Below are 25,916 nucleotides of genomic sequence, written 5' to 3'. Positions count from 1 at the left end.
CACGAAAAACAGTCATACTGTGAAAAACAATCTATCACAGACAATTTAGATTCAGTGTGGGACCTTATTGATTATGCTTTTTGTAACAACATCAGTATGATGGCCATTTATAATTGTGGGCCCTATTTTAATGAGTATGCAAAGCGCTACTCGCTAAGATTGTGCTCAACATCTTATCCAATTTTTGCGAGAGTGCTAATTCTAAGTGCAATTTTTGTGACGGCGCAAAGGACAAGTGGGCGTGGGTGGGAGTGTTTGCACTCTATTTGGGTGTATGCAGAAAAATTGTGAGTGTATTGTATGGTAAAGAAGTTGGGGAAAGTGCAATCTGCAATTTTTCTGAGACACAGGAAATTGCGATAAGACGTTAGAAAAGCAGGTCATAAATCATCGCAAAGTCTAAATTCAGTTCCTGCATTTGCAGTTTGGAGATTTTACCAGCATATGGTAACAAAAGATGTCCAAACTCTGAAAATATAGCGGAAAATCAAATAATGTACCTGACAATATCCGTTTTAAGAAACAAACATTTATTCGATTTGTGTTAAACTATCTACAGTTTTATTTTTCAATTAGTATTATTATTATTATTATGTTTATACATTTACATTTATGCATTTGGCAGATGCTTTTATCCAAAGCGACTTACAGTGCATATATTACAGGGACAATCCCCCCGGAGCAACCTGGTGTTAATTGCCTCTCTCAAGGACACAATGGTGGTGGCTGTGGGGATCAAAACAGCAACCTTCTGATTAACAGTTATGTGCTCTAGCCCACTAAGCCACCACCACTCCGCTAATGTTTATATTTAAACCTTTTATTTATGATCTAATTTGTATTGGTATTTTTCCACCTGTTGTTGTGGAGTGATTTTTAAGTCAATGCAAAAGGGGCCGGTTGAAATATTTGGACTTATTAAAATGTTTGGATTTAGTATGATTGTTTGATCATTCGTTATTTTGATTCTATTTGTGTTTTGTTTGAAGTGTAATTTAAATTTAGAAATATTTTTGTTTAATTTCATCATGTTTCAATAAATTAATGTAATATTTCAAAATCTAAATCGACTGTTAGAAGTGAAGTGTGAGCCGATCACTGATATTTATTTATAGAACTGGATCAATGACGCAATTGTAAACGTCATGGATACTGTTGTAACCTCCGATCCCTGATGGGGAACGAGATGTTGTGTCGATTGTAGTGACCCAAGGGGTATTTCTTGAGAGCCTTTCATACCTCTGGATTTGAGAAAAGGCCAATGACAAATTGCAGACAGAGTTTGCATGCCCCGCCCCCAGACATTCATCTGTCAGTCAGGTTTTTGCACTGAGGAGCCAAGAGTAAGGTTCGGCCGTTTACAGTGATAGGTATAGTGTCATGGCAAGGGGGGCACAACGTATTGTTCCCTCCATCAAGGAACGGTGGATACAACAGTAACCATGACGTTCCCCTTCTGTCACTCACTCGACACTCACTAGTGACACAAAGGGTACCATTTAAAAACGGCATGCACTAAACCATGTTACGTGAGCTGCTGACACAGGTGCAAGCAAGCTACTGCATTCTAGAAGCAACTGTATCGGCCGCACGTAACACCCCCCTCCCCCCCAACACCCCAAAAAAGTGTTATATACCTGAGTCGCTGCTGACTCCAAAGGAGGAGATGGCGGGCGAGTTGTGACATATGACGAGAGCGCACGCCGCCTTGGCGATTTATGTACGCTACCATCGTGGTGCTGTCTGAGTGGATCAAGACATACTTGCCCCTAATTAGTGGGAGAAACCTCCGCAGTGCAAGGAATACAGACAGCAACTCTAGGCAGTTGATAAGCCAACGGGGGCCCTCTCCAGGAGCCAGCGGCTGCATGCCCATTGCACACAGCACACCAACCCAATTGAGAGGCGTCTGTGATGACCACGACACATCTGGTCACCTGCTGTAGGATGACTCCTGTCCACAGAAAACAGAGGTCTGTCCAAGGGTTGAAAGTCTGATGGCAGGAAGGGGTGATTAACACACGGTACGTGCCGTGGTGCCATGCCCATTTCGGGACTCGAGTCTGAAGCCAGTGTTGAAGCGATCTCACATGCATCAACCCGAGCAGCGCAACCACGGCTGAGAATGCCATATGCCCCAGGAGCCTCTGGAACTTTTTTAGAGGAACCGCTGTGCCGGGCTCGAAGAGAGTGAGGCACAATAGCACCAACTGCGCGCGCTTGTTCGTGAGGCGCACTGTCATTGAGACTGAGTCTAACTCCATGCTGAGAAAAGAGATGCTCTGAACTTTTTCCAGTTGACCTGAAGACCTAGACGGCTGAGGTGCCTGAGTGCCTGGTCCCTGTGAGCGAATAGTAACTCTCGAAAATGAGCTAGAATGAGCCAGTTATAGAGGTAATTGAGTATTTGGATGCCCACTTCCCATAGCGGAAGAGCTTCCTCTGCGACCTTGGTGAAAACATGAGGGGACAGGGACAGACCGATGGGGAGGACCTTGACGTGGAAGTATGTGTCCTTCAGGTCTACGCTGTGAACCAATCTTGATGGTGGTTCGTGGGGATGTACCCGGCGAAACCGAACCCGCTGCCATCCCCAAATCACCTCCATTGCCAATCAGATCATCCTCAATCCCGTGGGAAGGAGCGACACGGGGGGTGGCTGGAGTGGCATTCACTTGAGGAATGAAAGCCATGACCACACTGTTGCCATAGTCATATTCTTGCAGTACCATCCACAAACACTGCCTCGGTGTGATTGTGGCCCATTGGGCATCTATAAAAATACACGTCCTGAAAAGGATGTTCAATGCCTGCTGTGTATTACTCTTTTATGAATGAAAATACTTATCTTTTAGAGGGTATACGCTCTTTACAGAAGTGCTGTCGAAGCACCCAGGGGTGTGGACTACACAGCGTGCAGAGAAGGAGAAAGCCGCTGGAAATGCGCCGTAGTTCCAACAGCAATGCTCTGATAGAGGTGAGTTGAGCAGTAGTGAAACTCAGCTTGCTGCTGCACAACCGCTTGGCTCCGAAGAAAAAATCTGACTGACAGACGCACGTCCGCTTCCCTTAATACATGTATGTCCGGGGGAAGGACATGCAAATTCTGTCTGCCAATTTCGCACTGGCCTTTTCTCAAAACCAGAGGTATGCGAGGCTCTCAAGAATGACCCCTTGTGTCAATACAATCGACACAACGTTGAGTGAGTGACAGAAGGGGAACAGCCAGCAGGAGGTGACGCCACCGGAAGTGTTCGAGTGGCCATCTTGGTGTGCCCCAACTGCCATAGAACTTCAATGGATGACAGCTGATATCGCTGCCATTTCATCATTTACAATCTTGGATACAACCGTCGCATTTCACCCTCTAGTTACAATCATGATTAATGTTTATTTTGCTTGTTATTTATTATTTTTGTTACAAGGGAGAAGATATAAGCCGATCGCAATGTCAGAGCATTCACCTGCCCCCGTGTGCAACACAACGATCATCAAGGGACATGGCAAAACTTTCCACAATGTAAGTTGTAAGTTGTAATGTAAGTTGAAAAAGCTGTAATATCTGCTTGTTTTAGGGTGACAACACATCCTTTCCCTTGGAGGGTTCTTAAAAAAGTCAGACCGGGATTTTCCTATTGAAGTGCTCTCTGTAGTCATGCATAGATACATGTCATACATTCTGTGTGCATTTGCCATTTAAAACTTTTGTATCAACTTTTTGTTTTTGTACAACCATCTTTGCTTTGCTTGTCTCACTCCCTCTCTGCATGCCCGCTGCATGTGTGTGATAGAGAGAGAATGCTGCTCTCAGGCAAGTGGCCGTGAGAAAAAGTCACTTTTTAATGAAAGCCTTTACTGTACGTGAAACAAGTAATTCTTGATGTTCACAATAAATATCTCAATTTCTGCTTGTATCTTACCTCAGTTTCAGCAAACTTGTTTACATTCAGCTGATCTGTTCACCACTGAAGTTTGTTATACATATACATATAAAATCTGTGATTAAAGGACAATGTTTATGATTAAGTCAACAGGCACATTGGAATGCTGGGGCATAGCAATATGCCAGCGCAGTGGCTTCACTGTTATGACATCATCAGCAATCCAGTTTGTGACGAGGAGGAGGACGGGTCCAGGCTGTGAGTCCACAAGTCCAATCCCCAATCGGGCTAATCAGCCATGGAGAGGGATAAGCCAGAGTCAGATGCAGCAGTGGGAGAGAGAGAGAGACAAATGCTGCTGCCGTGTGTGTTTGTGTTTTGTCTCTTTTTGTTTCAATAAATATTACTTTGAATGTTCAGCCAGCTCGCGCCTCCTCCTTGCCCATTTGAACCATGTTACATTGGTGTCACTGCTGTCCGCCCAAAGGAGCAGCCACGGCCATCCTCCGGGGGACAGAGGAATCGCTGCCGGCCGCCTGGAGCAGAGGGGCATTCCATCCAAAAGGGATCAGAGGACACATTCTGGTCTGCCCGGGGAGGAGTGACTGTCGTCTGCAAGAGGGAGGAGTGGTCGAGGTCCAGGAGTGTGTCTGGGAACCGGTGAGCAATTTGTTTTCTCTGTGCGAGAGAGAGAGACACACACGCAGCTTCTATGTGTGTGTTTGTGTTTAGTGTCTTTTTGTTTCAATAAATATTACTTAGAATGTTCAGCCTGTTCCCGCCTCCACCTTGCTCATTTGAACCCTGTTACACATTTCTATATATCAGTGGTGCCGATACAATCACTGTTAATTCTAGCCATGATTTTTGTGTCAGTAGATGATTAATAATACTTAGATTCTCAAAAAGCAGTTAATGGATAAAAGAGGTGAATCCATATTTCCATTCATCGTTTTTATGGCATACAATCCATTTTCACTACCAACTTCTTATGAATGTGCTGTCTTTGTTTATATCACTGGTGCTTGGCAGGGAATTGACAATACAATAGGACTCAGGCAGTGGAATAACCGGAGAAGAACCTCAGTATTAAATTGCAGTGCTTTGCACGCAGCATTTCTCCAAACCCACTTGCGCCTAGACTTCATGGCCATGCCCACTGACTTTACGCTTATGACTTAAAGCGTACAGTAAACAGTGCTGCACTTAGCACTAGTGTTCTTATAATAGGGCCCTGTATGTTGCTTATGTGTTTATGTCCTTTTTAATTAAGAGACTATTTGAAATATCTGCACTTTTCTGACAAATCTGCCAAAAATAATTTGTCCCTCTGCAGACCATTTGAAATTATCTTTTGAAGTTACAAAAAATACCATTGATTATTCATTAAAGGTGAAGAGTGTTATTTCGGTGCTTCTAGTGGCATGAAACAGAATTTTGGCTGAGGTGCATTAGCGATTGCACAACGATCTCATTATTGGTGCTCCCATTTGCCAGAGTGATCTCATCATTGGTGTGTGTTCTCCACCTTGTACATGTGACACCAGTGTTCCTCTGTTCTCTGTCACTGTGGCAATTAGCAAGTCTTCAAATGTTGGCTTTAACATCTGAAGACGAACTGACATTTTCCTGTGTACCAGTCTGCCATGGATCGAGTCAAGTCAATCTTTATTTATAGACCACGTTTTAAAAACAGCAGAAGTTTACACAATGTGCTTTACAGATTAAACAAACAAAATGACAGAGTGATATAAAAACAATACATTTATAATCCCCCAGCTTAACAAGTAGCCGTGCCCCAAACTCCCACTGTAGGTTGAGCTAAAAGGGATGGATGGAACTAAGTGGGCCGCTCAAAATATAACAATCAATGTTTTGATAGTGCCTGGGAGGCTCAGTGTTTATATTGTTGGGGAAGGTAAACCCACGAATGGCTAACTTATAGTTGTCAATGTACAATAAACTGAGATGGAAAAACATATTTTGACATAAAAAGTTACAGACTTCACCTTTAAGGAGCTGACATAATAAACAGTCACATAACACAGAAATGCAAGATTACCCTGAATAATACCAAACTAAAGTAGAAGTATATATGCAGAACAGTATTTATAAGGAGGGATTTTTGTACAGTATAGATCAGGGTATTTTTATGCTAAAGTACCTTTATGGTTATGAATTATTGAAGTGCTTGTGGAAGAGGTGTGACTTCAGCTATTCCTTGAAGTTCTGATGGTCTCAGTAGTGGAGGTTGGAAGCTCATTCCATCACTTAGGGACAGTAAGTGTGAAGGCCCCACTCACTTACTGAGGACAAGAGGTAATATAGACTAGACCTGTAGGAGTATGTTGTTCCAGAGGCAATGCTTAAAGCTAACGTCAAGGTTTTGAATTTGATGCAGCTACAGATAGCGAATTGAGTGAGAACAAGTGTTGAGTGATATTGGTCCATTTGGTTGGCTGAAGGCAAATTCCCTGTTGTATTCTGTATCATCTGTAGAGTCTCCATCACACTAGCAAGAGTATTCCAACCTTGAAATGAGCTGACATGACCCTTGATGTACAATGATATTGTGGTCCACTTATGGGTTGGCTGGGGGTTCAAGGTTTGTATGATTTTGTGGAAATGGATGCTAAGAGGCCCATGAGAGTTATTTTATCCTGTAGCAGATCTGCATATTATCTGCATAGCAGTGGTAAGAGAAGCTGCATGCCTTTATCATTGGGTGAACTGAGGTTGTGTATTTTGAGAAGAGAGGAGGGCCAAGCACTGAACCCTAAGGCACCCCGGTGGTTAGTTGAAATGCCTTGGACACCAATCTTCTCCAGAACATCTTTAAGTATCTGCCTGTGATGTAAGACTCAAGCCAGTTGAATGCTGTTACTGTGATGCTAAATTCAAACAGGGTGGTCAAAGGAATCCGGTGATTCACCATATCAAAGGTACTGGACAGGTCTAACAAAAAGAGAACAGATGATTTTTAGGTAGTTCTTGCCAGACACATGCCTTCAGCAACAGTCAAAATCATGTTAAATTTGCAGCTTGAGTTGCATTTTCCTCTGTGTTAACAAGACGCTTAATTCTATCAGAAAAGACTCTGGATTATTAGGATTAATACGAATATAGAGATACTTTTATATTTTGGCGTAAGCACCATCCTACGGTTCAGCACTCAGATACTAGCTTGAAGCGTAAACGCTGCGGCTGGGGAGAGGAACTTACCCCCACCCTGGATGGGACCTAAACCTGTGGTGATGGGGTAGAAGGGGGTGAAAACAATGGAAGTATGCCAACAATGAGAGATAGCTGAGTGGGTTTATAAAGTGGAGGCCATTTTGTGTTTAAATGAGATGCCTGATAGAATGAATCCTGAGATCTTCCTGCTAAAATTCCGCTTAACCTTACATTTCTGAAGGGAAAACAAAGTTTGCATTTAAACCTCTCGATAAGTGTGGCTGTTGCTTGTGCAATATCTTTGCCAAAGGATGTACAATGTTGCATTTGAGCGCTATGATAAGGGCAACATTTTTTTTGCAGTACCTTTTGCCAAAAGATTATTAACATTTGATTATAAGCCCTGCAGTTGTTTTTGCAATGTCTTTGTCAAAGCATGAACAAAATATACATTTGAGCTTTTCGATAACAGCAAACGTTATTGGTGCAATATACGTGCCAAAGCACAATAATGTTGAGTTTGAGCCCTATGATAAGGGCAATGTTGTAGTGCAATACCCTTTACCAAAAGATAAATAACATTTGATTATGAGCCCTTGCGAGGAGGGCAGCTGTTGTTTGTTCAATATATTTGCCAAAGGATGAACAACATTGCATTTGGGATTACGATAATGGTGACGTTGTTGTGCAATACCCTTTCCTGAAAGATAAATCTTGTGCATTTGAGCCCTAAGATAAAGGTGAAAGTTATAGGTGCAAATAACCTTGCCAAAGGATAACATTGCGTTTGAACCCTACAATAAGGGCAAGGTTGTTGTGAAATACTCTTTGCTGAAAGATATATAAGAATTGGTTAGGAGTCCTCTAACGTGGGTGAGCATTGTTTGTTCAATACTTCTGCAAAAATAACAATGCTTTTCCATGTGAAGTTAAATTCATTGCTTTATTTATAAACCACATTTGTGGTGTTGTGGGACGCTCTTAGGAGATGGATTGACCACTAGCAGGAACACTATGGTTGCGATGTTACAAGTCTAGACACACTGCCTGAGGAGAGAATATAGCAGTGAGCGCTGGTTCGTATTAATTTGTCGGAAGAGGAGGAGACTAGCAGTTGCAAAGCTACGAAGAAGCATGACATCAATTATTAATGAAAGTTAGGAATGGAAAAAGCCTAAATGGTAGGGATGCACCGAAATTTCGGCCGCCGAAAATTTTCGGCCGAAAAGGGCACTTTCGGTTTTCGGCTGAAAGAGAAAAAAGGCCGAAAATATATACCTCCTCGCCCCGCCCCTCAGTGCTCTGATTTCACTCTGGATCGATCTAGCCCTTATCACGGCGCTACCAAACAAAGGCCGATCATGTCAGCGGTGTGGAAATTCTTCAAAGTTTCTGATAAGGACATCACATTTGCGATCTGCAGTGTTTGTTCAGCAGAACTTTCAAGATATATATATATATATATATACACAGAGTACAGCAAGAGATTCTACAGGAAAGTGTCACAACTAGCGCAGCTACAACACAACTTGAGCCGTATCTAGCGGAACTACACCAGAAGCGACAATCCCCTTGACTACGGTCACATAAACAAAGATCGCTTTCCTTTGCTTGCGCGGATTGCGCACAGGTATTTATCTGCCCAAGCACCAGCACAGAGAGTGAGAGTGTTCAGTGCAGCATCTCATGTTCTTGATGAGCTTTCTGACAGGAGAGACTGTCAGAAAGTTTAGCAATTTTTGTTCTTGAAGAGAAACCTGTCACTTGTACTTAAATAGAAAGCGGTCCAAATTGATGTGTATAGCAATTACATTACACTCGTTCTTAACTTGAGGATACATATGTCGTTTACAGTTTAGGTTGGATTTAGTTCAATTACAGTTTTGCACTGTTGTTTTGCACAATAATTTTCACTTAAAGTGTACATACGTTTACATAAACAGAATAGAGCACTGATCTATATATATAATTATATATTATAGTTATATATAGATCAGTGGAATAGGGGCCCTCTGCCATTCTGTGTTCTGCCTTTTGTTTTAATTAAAATTACTGTTGCATATTTAAACTTTTTGAAAGATGCTAGCTAAGTTCATTACTTGACTGTTGTTGTGCATATAATAGTTTTCTAAAACTTTACATTATTTGGATAATTGTTAATAAAATCTGTAAAATTAGATTTTTACAGAACTGAATGAAGAATAATATTTAATAATGTTTTAATATAATTTTTTGTCCAATATTGGTGTGTTACTTTCAATAAAAGTGTGATTTATTTTATTGGTTTGTAGTATTTCAATTCAGATTCATTAAATTCATGAAATTAATGAAAAAGTATAATGTTAATACAATTATACAAAACAATTATTATAATTTTTTTCTTAAATAGGTAAAAAAAAATAAAAATAAGTAAATTTCAGTTTCGGTTTCAGTTTTCGGCCAAGTGCATCCTGGATTTTCGGTTTCGGCCCAGAATTTTAATTTCGGTGCATCCCTACTAAATGGTTAACTTACTATTTGAAATCTCAGACAACTGAAAGGTAAAAGGATTGGCAAATGCTGCAAGATGCAGATCGAAAAGGCAAACATGTAAATTTGAATAATGATGTGATGATTGATGCCAAAGCTTCTGAGCCTGTATCGGACCAGCAATACATATGCCTGATCCATGATCAGTCGTCGAAATATTTGGTATCTGCTAGAAACAAATGTTAAACCATCAGGTTTTATCCCAAAAGTAATAAAAATACCAACTTATCTGCTACTTAATGCTGTAGCCCGACCACAAACACATACTGAATAAATTGAATGGAGCGAAATACCGAATTGGATCTATAACTTAAAATAAAATGTAATGCTATATAAATATAATAAAATGCTAATGTGAAGAGCATTAATGAGGAGCTTATGTTTGATCAGCAGATACAGACAATGAACTGTATGTGGAAACTTGAGAAAAGAAGCTTTGGAATTTCAAATGTTTGTGATAAGCCACATTGTTTAAAAAGCTTCATAGTCCTATCACTAAAAAAATAATGAATTGTTTAAGGTAACCCATAATAATATAATTGCAGACTTGTCAAAAACTGCACTCAAGTACAATAATTTAAAATCCACGATCCCGGTTCCGGGATTTAAAATTACGTCAGTAATAATGTACTTCCAATTTTAAATGTATGCGGAGGAGTTATGAGCTCATATCTGGTACCATTTGAAAGCTTAGAATGTCTACTTTCTTGAGATATGCATCACTTTGGCATTTGTTTTACACTAAGTAACTTATTTACAATAAATTACATAGTTCCACCCATCAAAAGTCGTGTCATAATTATGTGTGTTTTTGGATACATATGTCTCATATCGCTCAAATATGACGCACATGTACAAACCATGTATCAAATGAAAGCTCTCATTGCCAGTAAGAAGTTCCAATAAGTCTTTTTATTGAGGTATAATCACATATCTAATACACTTCGAATGAATCATGAAGTATACAATCATACAAGTGAAATTATTGAATATTTGCCGTGCTACTCGCACTAGACAGCACAGTTAGCCACAAATGCTACATAATCCTTTACCTTAGGTTATTCTCTGCATAATGAGCCGTTTTTCAGTGTTTTCTGTGGTTGTGTAATCCCTCGAGTGCAGAAACACCACAAAGTAATGTTAGCTAAATGATATTCAACAATCCAGGAAAATATGTAAACATCCGATCCGGATAAAGCATATATTGCCGTAAAGCTTAGACCCTCTGCTTTCCGGCAATGTCTCTCAAGATCAAATAGACCAATCAGGGGCTGTGATATTGCATCCAGACTGTGAAGTGATCACTGGGTAGGTTACGTGCCCAAAACACACAGACGCGTCTCACCAGACACCAGAGCGCATATTTACCACTTTCAACAGTGTTTTATGTAATGACAAAGGGTTTTCTGTAAAATTACACTGGGATTTTGCATTTATAGCACTGTATATGGGTATGGGGAGACTTTAGACTTGGGTAGGCAGAAAGTACACCAAAAAAAGGTAATATTCCTCCCTTCAAATAAATTGAAATAGATATTAAATAAAACATGATACAGACAAAATTCCTTTTTCAGGTATTTGCTGACATCTAGTGGAAACAGCCAAAACTGTCTGCTTGCTGCTAGGGTTTACAGGGCTTGAGTTATACACTTTCAAAAATGAATTTATATAAAAAAATCAAATAGCGCCTCTTTTTTTAGGAGGGTTATTACTGTTCAGACAACATATATTTAATTTTTTTTAATTTTTAGCAGTGTTTTATGCAACTTCAAAGGGTTTCCTGTAAAATGACACCAAAACTGTGTATTTAGGCCAAAGTATGTGGGAATGGGAAGCTTTTTAATTTGGGTAGGCCAAATCCAGGCGGAAATCCCCAAAAATGGCAAGGATCTTAACTGGATCTTTAAAAAATAATTACTCAAGTAGAATTAAAAGTACTAACAAAAATAATTTCTTGAGTAAGAGTAAGAAAGTATCCAATTTAAGAGTACTCAAGTAGTGAGTAACTCGTTACATTATCAAGTGACGTAATGGACGTTAATTCCCCTATATTCCATTACATAATACACATTTAACTTGTATTAAAGAATAATTATTATTATTATTATTATTATTATTATTATTATTATTAATGGAAATTCTGTCATCATTCACCATGATGTTGTTCTAAACCTGTATGACTTTCTTCCATGCAACACAATAAAGAGATTTTAGACAGAATGTTAGCCGGAGTCACCATTTACTTTCAGTGAATGTGTTTTGTGGAAACTGTCAGTCCCTAACATTCTGTCTAACATCTTTTGTGTTCCACAGAATACAGAAGGTCACACGGGTTTGGAACAACATGACGGTACACAGCAAAATCCCCGTTGTTAAATGAACACTCTTTGGTGTCTCCACGAGTCCACTCTACAGGAGTGATAAAACTAACATTGAGCGGTGTTGAATCTACTCTGTGTTGTGTTGAATGTTGAATTGGTCAAACAGTTCATGAGATCAAGTAGATACACTCTCTGAGTGATGATTGATCATTAGTGATGACTTCGATAATGATGACTTCAAATGAAACAAAATGACATCATCAATAAATAGAGACAATACTCCATTAAAAATAACTTTTGTACACATCTGAAAAACAAAATAACCTGCATTTCTTCAACATCCTCACATGACATATTAAGATTCTGTTGTCCAATAATCTATTTTATTTACAGCTGATGTACATCTCAGTAAGACAGATTCAATTGTTGTGTGTCTGCTGGTTTGTTCTCTTGTTTTTCTGTTCTTGTTGTCTCTCACACTTTTCTTCAGTAGATTCTGCTTGTTAACAGCAGGTGTCATCACTAATGATCAATCATTACTCAGAGAGTGTATCTACTTGATCTCATGAACTGTTTGACCAATTCAACATTCAACACAACACAGAGATTCAACACTGCTCAGTGTTAGTTTTAACACTCCTGTAGAGTGGACTCGTGGAGACACCAAAGAGTGTTCATTTAACAACGGGGATTTTGCTGTGTATCTTCTAACCTCATAATCTCTTCCCACATTGTAGTTCAGTCATTATTTTGCTTCTAGTAGGCTCTAGACATGCTTTCAAAGGGTTCTCTTTGACTATGTCTATATTAATCCAGATACATTTGAAAATGGTGGTTTAATTTCAAAATGCTCTCCGTCGACACTCGTGTTTTCAAGCGTTTTCCAAAAGTTGCTTGTCCACACTGAAATGTATGGAAATGCTTAAATCATGTTACTGCGTATGCGGAAAATCGCCGTTGCATGTACCATCTGAAACGCAGTTGTCCTCGTGTTCCGTCACTAATCCCTTCGCCTTTGAGGGAACGTAATGTGATGGTTGTACATGCATTTTTCTCAGTCCACACTACAACGTGAAAACTGCATTTTTCAAATGTATACACTTTGGAGTGCGTTTTCAAAAAGCTCAGTTTTGGCTGAGAAAAAAACGCTGTATCAGTGAGGACGGAAGGCCAAAAGGGAGAGAAAAAGATGCGTTTTCAAATGAAAACGTATTAGTGTGGACAAGGCCTTTGAGTAATGGCTTCTTTTGTGCCACCCTCCCATTCAGGTCAGTGTCCTGCAAGGTTCTTAATTTAGTTGACCGATACACTCTGGTATCAACTTTTGAAGTCTGTAGCTCCTTCAAAATGATTTTTGGTATGCTAGCTTTTGATGAAGAAAGTTTGGAGTGATGACCTTCTCAGTGCTGTGTGTATGTGTTTGATGTAGCTCACATTTGCTCATAACAGAACCAACACTGAGACGTTCAAATGCTTGAGGGTTAATACTAAACATATTGTGTCTAAAATGTTAGTCACTGGATATTAACTTCCTATTTATAGAACTCTTGTATAACAGCAATATCCAAACCATTCTCACTCCCAAGGCGTCAAATACTGCTGCTTGTGCAGTATTGTTTCCTGACGCGGACGACAAATGCATTGCTTTCACTGAGTAAACTTTGGTGTCAATAGACTGATGCAAAGAATATCCAAATTTTATCATCATGAAATTATATGTTGGGTACAATTGTTCATTTTGTCATGATATTTTGTGGTGTGATTTAATTTTAATTTTAAATTAAATTTTAACTCAGAAACATTTATTCAAAGTGGTTCATGTTTAATCAACAATATTTATTATACTTCAGTGTTTAATGATTAATCCATTGTTTTCTGCACACATTCTGCTCTGCTGATGTGATCTGTTTCATTATGGGTGTATTCCAAGTCTTCTTAGCGCTTTGTGTAAAGAACCAACCCAAATTTAAAGGGATAGTTCACCCAAAAATGTAAATTCTCTTATCATTTACTTACTCTCATTCTATCCCAGGTGTGTATGACTTTCTTTCTTCAGCAGAACACATACGAAGAAACATACATCTTAGCTCAGTAGGTCCGTAAAATGCAAGTGGATGGTGATCTAGCCTTTGAAGCTCCAAAAAGAACAGACAGTCAGCATAAACGTCATCCGTATGACTCCACTGGTTAAATGAATACCTTCTAAAGCTAAACGATAGTTTTTGCTGAGAAAAAGATACATATTTAAGTACTTTTTAACTATAAATCATCAATGAGACTGCCCTGGGCTTACAGTACCTGCTGCATGCTTTGGGAAACAGATGCTAGAGGGTGCTTTTGGTGCTGTAGATTGACTCTTGCAGAAGAGGTAGTATTTAACACCTCGTTGCAATATCACACTTACAATCTTGTGCTAACAAACTGAACTTGCTAGCTGATATTTAACGATGTACTTACTGTATGTCAACTTGTATTAAAAGATGCATACTGGTATAGACTATAATTTTGGTCTCACTCTCAATGATTCACACGATTGGCTGTTCGCTGCAAATGTCACACATTCGTGTGCACTTCCTTGTGTACTCATGAAAAACTCGCGAGGTTTATTTCAAGCATCCAGTACCATTTAAACAGGGTTAGATTGGTTTGCTTTCGTCAACTTGAAACCAATCCTGTAACCCAGAATTTATTCAACTACATCTGTGCTACAGGCCCCCAAATTTGTATTTGATCTTGCATTTACATATATTTAAATGCCAATCAATGTGCTACTGGTAATAATATTGTTTAAAGCATTGTTCTGTACCTTTTTATTTCTAATCATAATTTTATGTCATTAACATTACAGTTTTGATGTCTCAGAGTCAGTTCTCTACTACAGACTCAATCTTGATGTCAATCCATATTTATGATGTAAGTTATATGTATGCAAACCTAGTTTTAATTAATGTTCACCAGTTAAGCCACAATATCACAGCCAGCCTCCCACACTACAACGTTGACAGTATTACTGGTGTAAAAGTTTAAGGAATATCAATCAGCAAACGCTGAAATAAACCTTATTTTGAATTAAAGCTGTTTGATTTTTTTGTGACAGTTTTCCACCAATTACTGGCAGAGACCATCAAGTTGCCTTCCAAGTGTGTTCAGTCTGGAGCAATACAAAAATTTTAAGACGTCTTCTGTCTATATGTATTATGCTCTTTAGTGTTATATAAAAAGATCCAACGCAACATGTTTGCACAAGAACTTATATCTGGAAGAAATGAAAAAATTCACAGAAATATGATAGAAATGTGACGTAATGAAGCTAGGAAGCAAGTTGCAAGTTGACAATTAGTTTATTGACAGTCAAATTGAGAAGATAGGGGAAAAGTCCGGGGTGATGGTCTAGTGGCGCAGAGTCTCCAATGGTCAGATGATCGTGGTGAGAAGAGTGAAGCGAAGTGTTGAACAGACACGGCGAATCCGGGTAACAGCAAACAGGACACGAAACAGGGACAACGAGAGAACTGGGCTGGAACTCTGAAGAGCGAACAACACCGGACATCACAAACAACGATCTGACAAGGAGATGAGAGAGTGGTGAGAATTTAAAGGGAATGGGAATGAGTAACAGCTGGTGAGAGGAGTGATTGCGGCAGAGCGCTAATCATGGTACAAACAACACGCCCACACATTCACGCACCCACACAACACACACTAAGAACAAGGCACGAGACAAGGAAGAGACATAGGATTAAATACCGTGACAAGAAACCCGTTTTCCATCTGTTCACATTTAAGACATCACCTTCTCATGGGTGTGAATTGTGTAATTAGTGCCTCCTTCTGTACAGTCCTGTACACTGTCCAAAATTAGAAGCTACTGTCCTCCATTATTATATAATCATGGAATTCTTCTTAAATCACAAAGTTATATAATAGTAAAATATACTGTATATATAAATATGTACCCAGTTCTCTAATGTTACTGTTACCTATATATACATTTTTTATTTTTGATTATACACAGTCTTTAATAAACAATGTTTTTGTTTAGATTCCTAGCAGATAAATACATTGTTAGCATAAGTGTCAGTCCCAAAACAATTTTGCCTCTACTTGTAATTTTTTAAAATAGCCACATTTTGAATTTCTATTTCTGGTTATTGTTTGTTCTAAATCACTAACATTAAGTATTAAACTTCTGCTATTAATTCAGTCTGAACTGCTTATAGGGTTCACACAAAAATGAAAATTCTCATCATACCATTATGTCATACCAGATGTGTATGACTGTACTACACTGTACTTCTACAGAACTCATAGAATGATTTTTCACAAGTTTTAGCTCTGTAGGTCCAAACAATGCAAGTGAATGGTGAGCAGGACTCCAAAAGCTCCAAAAAGGAGATGAAGTCAGCATAAAAGTAATCCATAAGACTCCAGTCGTTTAATCAATGAAGCAGTCCAGCTGGTTTTGGGTGAGAACAGACCAAAATATAACTTTACATCAGTCTCTTTGGCAATCATGATTTTAAGCTCAAATATAGCTGCAAGCTGCCCTTATGAGTCCAAGCACCAGCATGGCAATCACTGCACAACCCAAAGAACACATATGACATGTGCACCAAAGTAACACCAAATTGCATCTTGCCCCAGAGTAGAATCGAACTGGGAACCTTCCATTTGACATTTCATGGCTCTAACACTGGTTCACTCAGCCGCTGGGCTAACAGACAACAAAAGGAACATACTATGCTAAGAATTACTTTACAGCCAAGCATAAACAGTCACATCATCTTTGTATTCATGTAACATTTAATCAGAGATCACATTCAGAATTTGATTGTGGAAAAGCCCAGCAACCATTCAGTAAGCCCAATACAAAAATCACAAAAACAGCACCAACCCGCATCTCAGAATGGCTTTTGTACAGAGTGGTTATGAGTGCATGATTGTTGGTGACATATATTGCTGGTTTGAGTATTTCTGGGATTTTCACGCACAACAGTCTCTAGAATTTACTCAGAATGGTGCCAAAAACAAAAAACATCCAGTGAGCAGCAGTTCTGTGGATGGAAACACTTGTTGATGAGAGAGGTCAACAGAGAATGGCCAGACTGGTTTGAACTGACAAAGTCTACAGTAACTCAGATAACCGCACTGTACAATTGTGCTGAGGAGAATAATATCTCAGAATACTATTCTGAGATGCTTTTTGGTGGCACGAGAGGAACCTACACAACATTAGGCAGCTGGTTTAAATGTTGTGGCTGATTGATGTATATATATCATGACTTGCTGATGCGGGGATTCAAACCCACAACCATTTGAAAAATTAACCAGTGCTTTAACACAGTAAGCCACTCAGTTGAGACTTCCTGATGTGAGAGTCAGCATGCAATTGTAGGTTATCTTTTAACTACAGGTGGTGCATTCTCCAGACTGTTTAAGTATCACCAGGACATGATTTAAAGAAATTTTCTTTAAAATCAGATAATGTATTTAAAAGATATATCATTTTGAATGCATTTCAATATGCTGGAGAGACAGTATGGTTGATGTATCCTCATGACCCACAGAATCCATAAGCACCAACCTCATGATTTTAGGTCATACTGTATGGTTCAAAAGTTACGGGCCATTTTTCACATATTTTGACTGTCACGAAACGAAGCATGTGCCCTCAGATTGGGTGCTGATGAAGCATACAAAGTTTCGTTAGATAGGACAAAGTGCTCCCAAAATTCAGAAGTGAATATTTGACATGGTGGTGGCACTATAGATATATGTCCAAGAGACCACAATTTAGTTCTACTCATAACCCCCCAACAGTGTGCCAAATTTCATCATTGTCCTATGTACTGTTCTATGGGCTGCCATAGACTCTAATAATAATAATAATAATGAAAACAAGAGGTGCCACAGCACCTTCAGTGCTTTGCCACTAATAATAATATTAAATCTTTTTTTTGATAATGAGAAGAGTCGTGTCAACTGCAGAATAAATTGACTGAAATGTACCCAGAAAAACAAGGCAGTATCTATAACACAAGATGACTTTAAATCTTTATCTCACAACAGTGTCTAGTGTGACAGGAGGGCTGTAGGGCAGCTGTTTCTAAGCCTTTTCCTTGATGCTATTAGAGAAAACAGGCTGAAAAGGAGGTGGATGTTATTCTTTTACAGTACTGTTTGCTGTCCTTATAACGTGCTCGGTGTGGATGCCTGTGGATGTATGACAATAAGTCTGGAATAATGGTGTGTGGTCTTGTTCACTTGCTGAATGGTGTTCATATCAGATTTGAAGTCAAGACCAGACCAATACCAGACCTGTGAAGACTCATTTTCATGGCTCATTTGGAGCATTAATTTCAGAACCCGATGCATTTTCTCCCTTAGTTCGGATCGCCAAGTTAGTCTTGGACCAATTCCAAACAAACTCTGGTGCGGTTTACTTGTTGTGAGAATGCAATCTGACCCATCGGACCAACCAATTTCCCAATGATAACCATGAACGTACCATGATAGGTCAGGGACAATAACTGTGGGGGTTGCACATGGTGAACTATTACTGGCATCTGGTTCCTATTTCAGGTCCATAACTGTAGAACTCCACCCTCGGATAATTATACTGGCATCTGATTAATGGTGGAGTACATATGTCTCGTTACCCACCTAGCTGGGCATTCTCTTATATGCATAACGTTCTCTTTTTTTGGTTTCCTTTCACTTTGCATCTCACAGTGCAGGCTCAAAACAAGTTCAAGGTAGTTCATTTAGACCTGGTCTAAGTAATATAGGTTAATCATTGAAAGTCATAACTTAAGAATTGCATAACTTTAATTCAAGTGCATAAGCTATCTATCACTTGATCCAATATTACAGTTATAGCCCCTTTTGTTTTTTGAGCGACAAACCCCCTTCCCCCCTACGCCCAGCGAATCCTGTTATTCTTGTCAAACCCCAAAAGCAAGAAAGACCCGACGAACGTATCAAGTCAACGAGTTGTAGTAAGTGTTGACTATGCCCACCACGTATTATATATATAACATATATAAATTTATTTCCTGAATTAAAAATGTTGATTGGCCCAAAACCCACGACTAAAAATTACAAAAATACGCCGGAATACTAATATTTCTGAGCTTAAATATATGCTGGTGTAGCTTAACATAAAGCATAGCACTGAAGATGCTAAGATGAGCCCTAGAAAGCCCCGCCTGCACAAAGGCTTGGTCCTGACTTTATTATCAGCTTTAGCTCGATTTACACATGCAAGTCTCCGCAGCCCCGTGAGAATGCCCTTAATCCCCCGCCCGGGGACGAGGAGCAGGCATCAGGCACAAAATTTAGCCCAAGACGCCTTGCCAAGCCACACCCCCAAGGGAACTCAGCAGTGATAAATATTAAGCCATAAGTGAAAACTTGACTTTAGTTTTTTGTGAAAACTAAAACTCGTGCCAGCCACCGCGGTTATACGAGAGGCCCTAGTTGATAAGCACGGCGTAAAGGGTGGTTAAGGGAGTATATGAATAAAGCCGAAGGGCCCTTTGGCCGTTATACGCTTCTAGGCGCCCGAAGCCCAAACACGAAAGTAGCTTTAATTTAGCCCACCTGACCCCACGAAAACTGAGAAACAAACTGGGATTAGATACCCCACTATGCTCAGTCATAAACCCAAATGTCAAATTACAATAGACATTCGCCCGGGTACTACGAGCGTCAGCTTAAAACCCAAAGGACTTGGCGGTGCCTCAGACCCCCCTAGAGGAGCCTGTTCTAGAACCGATAATCCCCGTTAGACCTCACCACTTCTAGTCATTCCCGCCTATATACCGCCGTCGTCAGCTTACCCTGTGAGGGACTGACAGTAAGCGAAATGGGCACAACCCAAAACGTCAGGTCGAGGTGTAGCGCACGAAGTGGAAAGAAATGGGCTACATTTTCTATGCCAGAATAATACGAACAGCACTATGAAAAAATGCTCGAAGGAGGATTTAGTAGTAAAAAGGAAACAGAGTGTCCTTTTGAACCCGGCTCTGAGGCGCGTACACACCGCCCGTCACTCTCCCCTGTTAAATTGCGTCAACTGTAATTAACCTGAAAGCACCAACGAGGGGAGGCAAGTCGTAACATGGTAAGTGTACCGGAAGGTGCACTTGGATTAAACCCAGGGTATGGCTGAGATAGACAAGCATCTCCCTTACACTGAGAAGACATCCATGCAAGTTGGATTACCCTGAGCCAAACAGCTAGCTTAAGCACTTAAGTAATTTGATAATATAAATAATTGGAAAAAACCTAAATGAAAAGACTAAACCATTTTCACGCCGGAGACGGAAAAGGCCAACCTAAGCAATAGAGAGAGTACCACAAGGGAAAGCTGAAAGAGAAATGAAATAACCCATATAAGCATAAAAAGCAGAGCTTGAACCTTGTACCTTTTGCATCATGATTTAGCCAGTAACCCTCAAGCAAAGACACCTTTAGTTTGAAACCCCGAAACCAAGTGAGCTACCCCGAGACAGCCTATTTAGGGCCAACCGGTCTCTGTGGCAAAAGAGTGGGAAGAGCTCAGGGTAGAGGTGATAGACCTACCGAACTTGGTGATAGCTGGTTGCCTAAGAAGTGGATAGAAGTTCAGCCTCGTACACCCCCTAGTCAAACAAGTAAATCTAAACTAGACGCAGAGAAAGACACGAGAGTTAGTTATAGGGGGTACAGCCCCTTTAACCAAGGATACAACCTTAACAGGAGGATAAGGATCACATTTAGCAAAACTAACCGTCTTAGTGGGCCTAAAAGCAGCCATCTAAATAGAAAGCATTAAAGCTCAAACGGAACGAAGTTTATTATACTGATATACAATCCTACTCCCCTAAATTTATTAGGCCTCCCCATGCCAACATGGAAGAGACTATGCTAAAATGAGTAACAAGAAGAAGACCTTCTCCTGAGCACAAGTGTAAGCTAGATCGGACCAACCACTGGTAATTAGCGAACCCAATCAAAGAGGGAAATGTGGACACTAAGAAGAAACAAGAAATACCCACAACAGATCCCAATCGTTAACCCCACGCTGGAGTGCTATTATAAAGGAAAGACTAAAAGAAAAGGAAGGAACTCGGCAAACATAAGCCTCGCCTGTTTACCAAAAACATCGCCTCCTGCGCACATCTAAGTATAGGAGGTCCAGCCTGCCCAGTGACTATGGGTTCAACGGCCGCGGTATTTTGACCGTGCAAAGGTAGCGCAATCACTTGTCTTTTAAATGAAGACCCGTATGAATGGCTAAACGAGGGCTTAACTGTCTCCCCTTTCCAGTCAGTGAAATTGATCTATCCGTGCAGAAGCGGGTATAAATCTACAAGACGAGAATACCCTTTGGAGCTTAAGGTACAGACCCAATCGCATTAAACAACTTATTAAAGAGCATAAACTTAGCGCATCATGGAATCTTACCTTCAGTTGGGGCGACCACGGAGGAAAAAACAGCCTCCGAGTGGACCGGGAATAAATCCTAAAGTTAAGAGCAACACCTCTAAACCACAGAACATCTGACCAAACATGATCCGGACATAAGTCCGATCAACGAACCAAGTTACCCTAGGGATAACAGCGCAATCCTCTCCCAGAGTCCATATCGACGAGGGGGTTTACCACCTCGATGTTGGATCAGGACATCCTAATGGTGCAGCCGCTATTAAGGGTTTGTTTGTTCAACGATTAAAGTCCTACGTGATCTGAGTTCAGACCGGAGCAATCCAGGTCAGTTTCTATCTGTAATGCTACTTTTCCTAGTACGAAAGGACCGGAAAAGAGGGGCCCATGCCTTAATCACGCCCCACCCCTAATTGATGAAGGCAACTAAATCAAGTAAAGGGTGAGCCAAATTGCGGCCCTAGATAAGGACATATTAAGGTGGCAGAGCATGGTAATTGCAAAAGGCCTAAGCCCTTTCAGCCAGAGGTTCAAATCCTCTCCTTAGTTCATGATAAACACCCTATTAACCCACCTAATTAATCCACTAGCCTATATTGTTCCTGTACTACTAGCAGTAGCTTTCCTGACATTGATTGAGCGTAAAGTCCTGGGGTATATACAATTACGAAAGGGTCCAAATGTTGTAGGGCCATATGGGCTACTACAACCGATTGCCGACGGGCTCAAACTCTTCATTAAAGAGCCAATTCGCCCCTCAACCTCGTCCCCATTTCTATTTCTAGCAGCCCCCATGCTTGCACTGACACTAGCCATGACACTCTGGGCCCCAATACCCATGCCTTACCCCGTGGCCAACTTAAATCTGGGTATTTTATTTGTGTTAGCACTGTCCAGTCTTGCAGTCTACTCCATTTTGGGCTCTGGGTGAGCATCTAATTCAAAATATGCACTGATTGGAGCCTTGTGGGCTGTAGCCCAAACAATTTCATACAAAGTTAGCCTGGGACTAATTCTACTGTCCGTCACTATCTTCTCTGGAGGCTATACCCTGCAAATATTTAATGTTACCCAAGAAAGCATTTGATTACTCGTACCAGCCTGACCTTTAGCTGCAATATGGTATATCTCTACGCTAGCAGAAATGAATCGGGCGCCCTTTGACCTTACAGAGGGAGAGTCAGAATTAGTCTCCGGATTTAACGTAGAGTATGCAGGAGGACCATTTGCCCTGTTTTTCCTGGCTGAATATGCTAATATCCTGCTAATAAATACACTCTCAGCAATTTTATTTTTAGGAGCATCCCATATTCCAGCCATTCCAGAACTAACTGCAATAAACCTAATAATTAAAGCAGCACTACTCTCCATCGTGTTCCTATGGGTTCGAGCCTCATATCCGCGGTTCCGATATGACCAACTGATGCACTTAGTCTGAAAAAATTTCCTTCCACTAACCCTGGCATTAGTGCTCTGACACGTTGCCCTTCCAATCGCATTTGCAGGGTTACCTCCACAACTCTAATGGGCCCTAGGAACTGTGCCTGAATGTCCAAGGACCACTTTGATAGAGTGGCTAATGGGGGTTGAAGTCCCTCCAGTTCCTAGAAAGAAGGGGTTTGAACCCATCCTCAGGAGATCAAAACTCCTGGTGCTTCCTCTACACCACTTTCTACGACAGAGTCAGCTAAATAAGCTTTCGGGCCCATACCCCGAACATGACGGTTAAAGTCCCTCCTCTGTCAATGAATCCTTATGTACTTACTATCCTTCTCTCTAGTCTCAGACTAGGAACCACCCTGACCTTCGCCAGCTCCCATTGGGTCCTTGCCTGAATAGGCTTAGAGGTTAATACACTAGCGATTTTACCACTTATGGCTCAACACCACCACCCCCGAGCAGTTGAGGCAACCACCAAATATTTCCTAACCCAGGCCACTGCAGCCGCTATAATTTTGTTTGCAAGTACAACAAATGCTTGACTTGTTGGAGAATGGGACATTAACAATTTGTCTCATCCCCTCGCTACCACCATAGCTATTGCTGCCTTGGCACTTAAAATTGGGCTTGCTCCGGTACACTTTTGATTACCAGAGGTTTTGCAAGGACTTGACCTTCTTACAGGACTTATTCTCTCGACCTGGCAAAAACTTGCACCATTTGCACTAATTGTGCAGCTAGCCCCGGCCATTGGCCCCATACTTCTCATGATGTTAGGCTTAGCATCAACGCTTGTTGGTGGCTGAGGTGGTCTAAATCAAACTCAACTCCGAAAGATTTTAGCCTACTCCTCTATTGCTCATATGGGCTGAATTATTATTGTTTTACAGTATGCCCCCCAGCTAACCCTCCTTGCCCTAGGGACATATGTTTTCATGACGTCAGCAGCATTCCTTGCGCTAAAGCTCTCGTCAGCCACCAAAATTAGTACCCTAACAATAGCCTGATCAAAGAGCCCTATTATAGTTACTACCACTGCCTTGGTCTTATTGTCTCTTGGAGGACTACCCCCTATCGGAATTCATACCTAAGTGACTCATTCTACAAGAACTGGCTAAGCAAGGACTACCCCTTACGGCCACCATCATAGCCCTTGCTGCCCTACTGAGCTTGTACTTTTACCTACGCCTGTGTTATCCAATAACCCTGACGATGTACCCCAATACAGTCAATTCTATCGCCCCATGACGAACCCGCTCCACTCAGCTAACCATGCCACTGGCCCTTACGACAACCATCGCACTTGGACTTCTCCCCCTCACTCCGGGCATTCTACTAATAGTGAGCTAGGGGCTTAGGATAACAACCTAGAGGTTAGTCTGCATCTTAAGATTTGCAATCTTATGTGTTCTTCACCACAGAGCTATGGTAGGAAGAGGAGTTAAACCTCTGTCTTCGGGGCTACAACCCACCGCCTATGCACTCGGCCATCCTACCTGTGGCAATCACACGCTGATTCTTCTCTACCAACCACAAAGACACTGGCACCCTCTATCTTGTATTTGGTGCCTGAGCCGGAATAGTAGGAACCGCCCTAAGCCTTCTAATTCGAGCCGAATTAAGTCAACCCGGATCACTTCTTGGTGATGATCAAATTTATAATGTTATTGTTACCACCCACGCCTTCGTTATAATTTTCTTTATAGTAATACCTATCATAATTGGGGGGTTTGGAAATTGACTTGTACCATTAATGATCGGAGCCCCTGATATAGCATTTCCCCGAATAAATAACATAAGCCTCTGGCTTCTACCTCCCTCAATTCTCCTATTATTAGCCTCTTCTGGGGTTGAGGCTGGGGCCGGAACAGGGTGGACAGTATACCCCCCACTTGCGGGTAATCTTGCCCACGCCGGAGCCTCTGTAGACTTAACCATCTTTTCTCTTCACCTGGCAGGTGTTTCATCAATTCTTGGAGCAATTAACTTTATTACCACAACAATTAATATGAAACCCCCAGCAATCTCTCAATATCAAACACCCCTGTTCGTGTGAGCTGTGCTTGTAACGGCTGTTCTCCTCCTCTTATCGTTACCTGTCCTAGCCGCAGGAATTACTATGCTATTAACAGATCGAAATTTAAATACAACATTCTTTGACCCTGCAGGGGGAGGAGACCCAATCCTTTACCAACACTTGTTTTGATTTTTCGGTCACCCAGAAGTATATATTCTTATTTTACCCGGATTTGGAATCATTTCTCACGTCGTAGCCTACTATGCTAGTAAAAAAGAACCATTTGGGTATATGGGTATGGTATGAGCCATAATGGCCATTGGCCTTTTAGGTTTCATTGTATGAGCCCATCATATGTTTACTGTCGGAATAGACGTAGACACTCGTGCCTACTTCACATCTGCAACCATAATTATTGCAATTCCAATGGGTGTCAAAGTATTTAGCTGACTTGCTACACTCCATGGTGGATCAATTAAGTGAGAAACGCCTTTACTATGAGCCCTGGGGTTTATCTTCTTATTCACGGTAGGTGGACTAACCGGAATTGTTCTAGCCAATTCATCTCTAGATATTGTGCTACATGATACATACTACGTAGTTGCACATTTCCATTATGTATTATCAATAGGTGCCGTATTTGCTATTATAGCAGGATTTGTCCATTGATTCCCCTTATTTTCCGGGTATACCCTTCATAGCACATGAACAAAAATCCATTTTGGGGTAATATTTATTGGTGTTAATTTAACATTCTTCCCCCAACACTTCCTAGGATTAGCCGGAATGCCACGACGATATTCCGATTACCCAGACGCTTATGCCCTGTGAAACACAGTCTCTTCTATTGGATCGCTAATCTCACTAGTAGCAGTAATCATGTGGTGGAGTGGTGGTGGCGTAGTGGTTAAAGCACAGGGCTGTTAATCAGAAGGTCACAGGTTCTAACCCCACGGCCACCACCATTGTGTCCTTGAGTAAGACACTTAACTCCAGGTTGCTCCGGGGGGATTGTCCCTGTAATAAGTGCACTGTAAGTCGCTTTGGATAAAAGCGTCTGCCAAATGCATAAATGTAAATGTTTCTCTTTATTTTATGAGAAGCTTTCGCTGCTATACGAGAAGT

General features: G+C 40.8%; 1 protein-coding gene and 2 pseudogenes across 1 annotated transcript in view; 2 read left to right on the top strand and 1 right to left on the bottom strand.

Annotated features, from left to right (window-relative positions):
- LOC127659530 (X-linked interleukin-1 receptor accessory protein-like 2) overlaps positions 1-25,916 on the bottom strand; it is a 564,853-nt gene that overhangs the window by 338,367 nt on the left and 200,570 nt on the right. The gene's annotated exons all lie outside the window — the stretch shown is intronic.
- On the top strand, positions 21,885-22,859 carry LOC127659502 (NADH-ubiquinone oxidoreductase chain 1-like; annotated as a pseudogene).
- On the top strand, positions 23,053-24,269 carry LOC127659499 (NADH-ubiquinone oxidoreductase chain 2-like; annotated as a pseudogene).

The sequence above is a fragment of the Xyrauchen texanus genome, chromosome 19, assembly GCF_025860055.1.
Source record: "Xyrauchen texanus isolate HMW12.3.18 chromosome 19, RBS_HiC_50CHRs, whole genome shotgun sequence".
NCBI classification, from domain to species: Eukaryota; Metazoa; Chordata; class Actinopteri; order Cypriniformes; family Catostomidae; genus Xyrauchen; species Xyrauchen texanus.
This window is presented reverse-complemented; position numbering and strand designations above follow the sequence as displayed.